The 7,224-nt window shown below is 38.4% G+C and overlaps 1 long non-coding RNA gene across 1 annotated transcript; it reads left to right on the top strand.

Annotated features, from left to right (window-relative positions):
* The first annotated feature begins 1,560 nt into the window (after positions 1-1,560).
* LOC111328192 (uncharacterized) lies at positions 1,561-6,634 on the top strand. The gene is made up of 2 exons (XR_002694597.2): positions 1,561-3,000; positions 5,361-6,634. It is a non-coding gene; the product is annotated as an uncharacterized LOC111328192 (long non-coding RNA).
* The last annotated feature ends 590 nt before the right edge of the window (positions 6,635-7,224 follow it).

Here is a 7,224-nt window from a genome sequence, read left to right as displayed (position 1 = left end):
AGAGTTGTAAAATGCATACTGGCACATGTGACGTTTTCATTCCCTCGTGTTTCAAGATTAGGTTTCGAACCTTTGTCAGTTTTTCTGGCACTTTATAAATCACAAATGATTGAAAACAAAATGCACATTAGCATTTTCGTGAAGACTTCCTCAAATCAAAGTGTAAATATGGCAAACATAATTATTTTACGGTTTGTATCCGTCCTCGACCGCTTCGAACTGGACGATATTGCATTTTGGCTTGTTTTGTTTCGAAAATAACTGCTAAAATTGTCAATCTCAGTTAACCTGAGCAGCAGAAACGACTAATGTTGATCAAAGTTAACTTTTTACTCAGATTGGTAACGATATTTCGCTCCTGAAGTGGCCTGTTGTCTTTTCCACGTGCGCGTTGTTGATTTTTCACCTCCAATTGCGTGACAAGGAATGGCGCGTTTTGACCCCTGAGTCACTTTTGTTTGGGGTCCTAAAATTTCGTAGTTTGAGTAACCGAAAAATTTTGTTGGAGTTGCTAGAAGAAGAAGCCTTGTTCTTTCGCTGGACTAACTTTATATAACCCCATGTCATGTACCAAGGTGCGATTTTACCCTCTCAATTTTGCCATTTTTTTGTCCGCCAAAATGAGTGAAATATTGGAAAAAACCAAAAACTCCCCAAAAGTTTAGATTGCAACGGAATCGAGCAAAGAACACTTCAGACTGTTTATAAATACGTCTTCTATTCATTAGGAAAATATTTGGTCACATTTACTATTTTGTTTATTTTCGAGCGACCTTCAAATAATGGTTGTCTAAACATTTGATCAACATTAGTCGTTTCTGCTGCTCAGGTTAACTGAGATTGACAATTTTAGCAGTTATTTTCGAAACAAAACAAGCCAAAATGCAATATCGTCCAGTTCGAAGCGGTCGAGGACGGATACAAACCGTAAAATAATTATGTTTGCCATATTTACACTTTGATTTGAGGAAGTCTTCACAAAAATGCTAATGTGCATTTTGTTTTCAATCATTTGTGATTTATAAAGTGCCAGAAAAACTGACAAAGGTTCGAAACCTAATCTTGAAACACGAGGGAATGAAAACGTCACATGTGCCAGTATGCATTTTACAACTCTCCAACCGCTAAAAATGTGTCATGGTATTCCGTGTAAACAATACTTTTAGTATTGAAAACAACGAGTGAAAAGCGGTAGAGGTAAGCTATTCCGTTAGAATGAGATATGGACTTTCTGCTAGATTCAAAATGAACCACGCCATGGAAACTTTGGGCGAATTCATGTACAGATAATCAGGAATTGAAATGTCGCGCCTTCTCGTTATTGCTGAATGAGTAGTTAGATTTTTCAATAGAAGTTATGTCTGAGAGGAAGCCTTCACGAAACTGTTAATATGCATTTTGGTTTCAATCATTTTTGATTAATAAAGTGTCAGGAAAATGAACGAAGGTTCGAAACTTAGTCTTAAAACACGTGGAGATGAAAACGTCACATATGCCAGAATGCATTTTAAAACTCTCCAACTGCTAAATATGCGTCACAGTACTGCGTGGAAAGATACCTTCAGTATTTAAAACAACAACTTTAGTGTATTTAACTAAACTCTCTTTGAAATATCCTTCCTGTGATTTGCTAGGAGGATCGAAGGATGTACGCTCGCATAATAATTTCTGTTACGCTTAATCGTTCTTGAGTTCTTGGTCCACAAGCGGGCGGTTCGAACCGATGAATTAAAGCAACCTCAACACGGCGCGATACAGAAAGGCAGTGTACAGTGCAGTGTGGGTGCAGTTAGTATTAGTTGTTTGTTATGCACCATTTGGTGTAGTGAAAACTGTGCACAGCCATAGGAAGACATATCCATTACAATCATGGGAAATTAGGGAATTAGTAGTTGTCTCACTTTATTTCAACTCGACGTTAAACCCGTTTCTTTACTGGTGTAAGATCAGTGAAGTAAGAAAAGCAGTAAAGCAGACAGTCAGGCAAGCACTTTGCTGCACACGGAGATAGATCCCTTTTCCGTAGCAGTCGAATTTGAAATACTTTAAAAGCTGACTTTTTTAAAAAGCTCGTAGGAAATTTGCAAAGGGCACAAGCTGTTGTTGTTATGCTTACTTCCATATGGAAGACGGGGAATCGAAACATTATACACCTATCAGAAATACGACAGTACACAGTTAAACAAAAACAAAACAAAAGATTTGCACGCATGATATAGAAAAGAACGATATGTTAGTTTGATTTTACTGTCTTGTCATATAATAAAGTATGTGGTAAAAAGGAGAGCCGTTGGACGACAGACAAATGCCCGTGCGTTGCACGGGGGTAGGGGGGTTAAAGCTTCGAACTGATCGGTGCATTGTGGAGTTCTTTTCAAAATCTCTCGTTTTTTCAAAATTCAGCTATGATTGATTTTCTTCCTAAGAAGTTGGAGTTTCCTCTTACGGAGTAGAATAAGAATACTATAACAGATGTCCGTATTTTTGATTCTTGATAGTAATTCATTCCTAAATTTAGCTTCAGGCTAAGACGCAGTCATGGCGCACTACAGACTCCCGCCTCACTTCTGCATAAAATATCACGAACTTAAATCTATTTTTCCGATTGCGATCAATAATTGCTTACGAAATGTTTTGTTCACTTTCTTATTAAGATGTAACACGCGTGATGAAAGGAGTGTGGTTAAACGCGCAAGAGAATTGCAAAAACAAGAACACAATCACCTGCCGTATATTTATTTATTTTTTTTTATTTAATAATATGTCTGAGAGGAAGTCTTCACGAAAATGCCCATGTGCATTTTGGTTTCAATCATTTGTGATTTATAAAGTGCCAGAAAAACTGACAAAGGTTCGAAACCTAGTCTTGAAACGCGAGGGAATGAAAACGTCACATGTGCCAGTATGCATTTTTCAACTCTCCAGCTGTTAAAATGTGTCACGGTATTCCGTGTTAACAATACTTTTAGTATTGAAAACAACGAGTAAGAAGCGGTAGAGGTAAGCTATTCCGTTAGATGGAGATATGGACTTTCCGCTAGATTTAAAATGAACCACGCCATGGAAACTTTTGGCGAAATCATTTACAGATGATCAGGAATTGAAATGTCGGACTTTTTCCGTTGTTATTGCTGAATAAGTAGCTAGATTTTTCAACCGAAGTTATTTCTGAGAGAAAGTCTTCACGAAAATGCTAATGTGCATTTTGGTTTCAATCATTTGTGATTAATAGTGTCAGGAAAATTAACGAAGGTTCGAAACCTAGTATTAAAACACGTGGAGATGAAAACGTCACATGTGCCAGAATGCATTTTAAAACTCTCCAACTGCTAAATATGCGTCACAGTACTGCGCGGAAAGATACCTTCAGTATTACAAACAACACTTTTAGTGTATTTAACTAAACTTTCGTTGAAATATCCTTCCTGTTATTTGCTAGGAGGATCGAAGGATGTACGCTCGCATAATAATTTCTGTTACGCTTAATAGTTCTTGAGTTCTTGGTCCACAAGCGGGCGGTTCGAACCGATGAATTAAAACAACCACAACATGGCGCGATACAGAAAGGCAGTGTACAGTGCAGTGTGGATGCAGTTAGTATTAGTTGTTCACCATTTGATGTAGTGAAAATTGTGCACAGCCATAGTAAGACATATCCATATCAATCACGGGAAATTAGGGAATTAGTAGTTGTCTCACTTTATTTCAACTCGACGTTAAACCCGTTTCTTTACTAGTGTAAGATCAGTGAAGTAAGAAAAGCACTAAATCTAAATCTAAATCTAAATATCGTTATGTCGGCAAAATCGTTTAGGACATCACGTCAACTCTAAGATAATAATAAGTGAAGCTATACTAAATATACAACACTATTAAAAACTATTGAAAATTATTAAAAACTATTTAAAACTACCGATAAAATAAATTTAAGTTAGTTTTCTTTTAAAAATACGGAGGGATTGGCTGGAAACAGTTTCTTTTGGAAGTTTGTTCCATTCAGTTATTGTCCTGGGAAAAAAAGAAAATCTAAAAATATCTTTATGTCCTTTCGGTACAATAAATTTAAAATCATGGCTTCCTCGGGTTCTCCTTTCTTTGTTTGTTATCAAATAATCCCCCCAATCCCCATCTAGGAGGCCGTGGCACATCTTGTACATAGTGGAGAGCCTTGCATGTCTTCTCATTGTTTCAAGTGTGTCCCACTGTAGGTCTTGCAACATTTCCGTCACGCTCGTTGTTCGATCGTAATTTCCAGTGACAAAGCGGGCTGCTTTCCGTTGTACCCTTTCTAGAGCGGCTCTATCTTTCTGGTAATGTGGGTCCCATGTGCTGCAGGCATACTGGAGTTTTGGGCTCACAAGTGTCATATACACGGTTTCTTTCACTGACTTTGAAAATTTATGATAGACACGTATATGAAATGAAATCATTTTTGAATGCGGAAAAGTTTAAATAGCTTCAAACATTGATTAAAATAGATCTTATATGTTAACATCTGAATTAAAATTCTTAACGGTATTTAAAAAATCAGACGTAACCTATGTTTCAGTCTCGCTGGGACAATTGAAGGACATGGAAAGATGTTTGAGTAAACACGTTGCGTTGTTTGTGCGTTGTTTGGGTAAAAAAACGCACGCACATAATTGAGTGATAGAAATTCTACCTTAATATATTTTTATCGTTTATTGTGCTCTAGAACAGAAAAAAAGTTGGATACTTTTTTAGCATAAAGACGGGCTGATGTGCCACAGAATTACTTATTAGTAAGACAGGTTAAAAAGTGATTTTTACACAAGACATTTTCCCAACTCCCAATAGGAAACTGGCGTATCTTGTGACAGAACGGTGAGCCCGTGTTCGCGCTTATGTGAGAGGACGTTACTAAGGAAGTTTCTATTTTAATGCTCTCAATAACCGATCGCTTTTTTCCAAGAAATTTGTACAAGGAAAAAAAGGGGAACATTTGAGCACATATTTCTTTTTCATTTACCCTTTTTGCCAAAAAAATGTTTTTTTCCTCACTGCAAGTCACATTTCAGAATTAAAGATAATTAATGCAGCAAACCCGAGCTCTGTGACGTACTTGGGAGGCTGTAAACGTATTTAAGAAAACAAACGTATTTGAGGAAGTTTCTAGGGAGATGCTGCTGGGAAAGCAGGATTAAAGAACTTGTTGCTTAGCTGATTCTAGTTGCAATAAAAGGTAACTTTTGGGAAAAAGGAATCAACCGTTTATTGAGCTGCGAGGTGATGGCGACAACAAATTTAATAGGAGGTAAAGCACAGTTTAGCTTTGAAGTATTAGGTTTATGCACCCCTTCGGTGGATGAGTTGTATTAACGATAGATTTTGTTTTAGAGTGGTGCACATTCTATTATCCGTCACAGCATTTCTTGGGAATTCTTCTCCCTCCACCCGCCGTCCAAAGTCTTGTATCGTTGTCTGGCAACAACTGATCTGTTGGTTGGTGTTGTTGCCCAGCCTCTCCATGCTACTTTGAAGCTCTTGGCTCCCTGGACTCTTGAAGACTAGAAGATTATACGTTACGTAAATAAAGCGGTCTATATACATCACAAGTTATGTATTATGTGTAGTGTTTTTATTGACGATGATGGCGAGCGGAAATATTCCTTGGAGAAGGCAGCTAAAGCCTGCGTTACTATTCAGAGCACCAAAAAGGCCAAGCATTTCGTGCTACCGGAGTTAAAAACGTTAGCTTTACTCCGCACGCTCAGTTCACTGCAGATGAAACAAGAAACAAAGATTGAACATAGCCAGAAATTTCGAACCGCGCGTGCGCAATGGACCTGTAAGACTTAGAATTTTAACGGTATTTTAAACGTGCCGAAGAATAGAAGGTTCAGTATGGAGATTCATATAAAAAAAGTTTCTAAAATTCGTATTACGGACATAGCCCCACCATCCCAATGCCAGTTTCAATGACACTAATCAGTACTTTCATTGCAGAATTACTTTGTTTTCGTAACTCAAACACTCGTTGCGGTTTTCTCGGTTATTACTTGCAGCGTTTCATTCCAAAGAAATGCCCTTTACAACATAAAAAATGGCGCCTACCTTCATAAATACCATTTTCTACAGTTTGACTCAGCCGAAATCCTCTCCTGGTATCGATCCATCCCAATCAAAATGCTTAAGTTCAAAGACGTCACTCAACATTTATAGCAATTAAGACTGTGTATGCCCTGAAAATATTGCGGCTTTTTTCGACCTCTTTCAGCAAATATGAACGTATCCACGAACCGTAATCTTACTACGATCGCGTGAAAAAGGTTGGGGATGTAGTGCTTGTTGTTAATTAGAATGCTCCACGCGGTCAGTGGCATCTGGGTCGAGTGGAAGAGGTGTTCCCAGGTCAGGATGGACAGGTGCGCGTCGTCCAAGTGAGCACAAGGGGCCAGAAGTTTATACGCCCGATAACTAGGCTATGCTCGTTGAACGTCGCAGGCCAGTCAGAGTACAAGCCCTATAGAGAAGAGCTGAGGAACCGGTGCCGCTCTTCGGGGGGAGAGGATGGGCACGCGAGTTCTTATTTGTTTGTTGTTTTTGTAAGCGCCAGGCGCACCCCGTGTGGGGGACTGGAACTGAGATTAAAGGTTGTTGTGAGCACATGGAATTAATATGTCTGAGGTGTGCTTTTAAACCTAGACTTAAGAATTTCCCACGCCTAGGAATCTCCAAGCATGAAGCGATACAGGTAATTATTGAGTTTTGAAAATATTCATACTTACTTTGCGCCGACGTGTGGTGCCCTTTCATTTAGGAAATCATTCGCTTGGATGAGAATTTTACCTTTATAGACTGATTTTTCGCCATTCCACCTTTTCTGTGCCTTTACGAACGGGTGTCCGTAATCAAAATATGAAAACATTTGTTCATTTCATATACTGGCAGTTTTATCAACAAGTTATCTCTCATGAACAGACTAACACTTGTTTAGCTCATATAATGGTAACGTTTATAAAGGGAGTGGAAATCGAAGAAATTGTGATATGTTTGCTGCGTCAAGGTTCGGCAAAAATTATATAGGCGATTAATTGAGGGCGCTAAAGGTATGTAATATCTGAGACCGTCCAACATGATCGGTTACTTTATCTTGAGTTAAGTCTTTATTGATATCAATCGATCGTAGATCTCTGTTACATGTCTTTGGTACGTTTGCTTGTACCTGTTACTACAACTGCTACTTTATTTCCCGAACAGCTC

This window comes from Stylophora pistillata, chromosome 14, assembly GCF_964205215.1.
Source record: "Stylophora pistillata chromosome 14, jaStyPist1.2, whole genome shotgun sequence".
Lineage (NCBI taxonomy): Eukaryota > Metazoa > Cnidaria > Anthozoa > Scleractinia > Pocilloporidae > Stylophora > Stylophora pistillata.
This window is presented reverse-complemented; position numbering and strand designations above follow the sequence as displayed.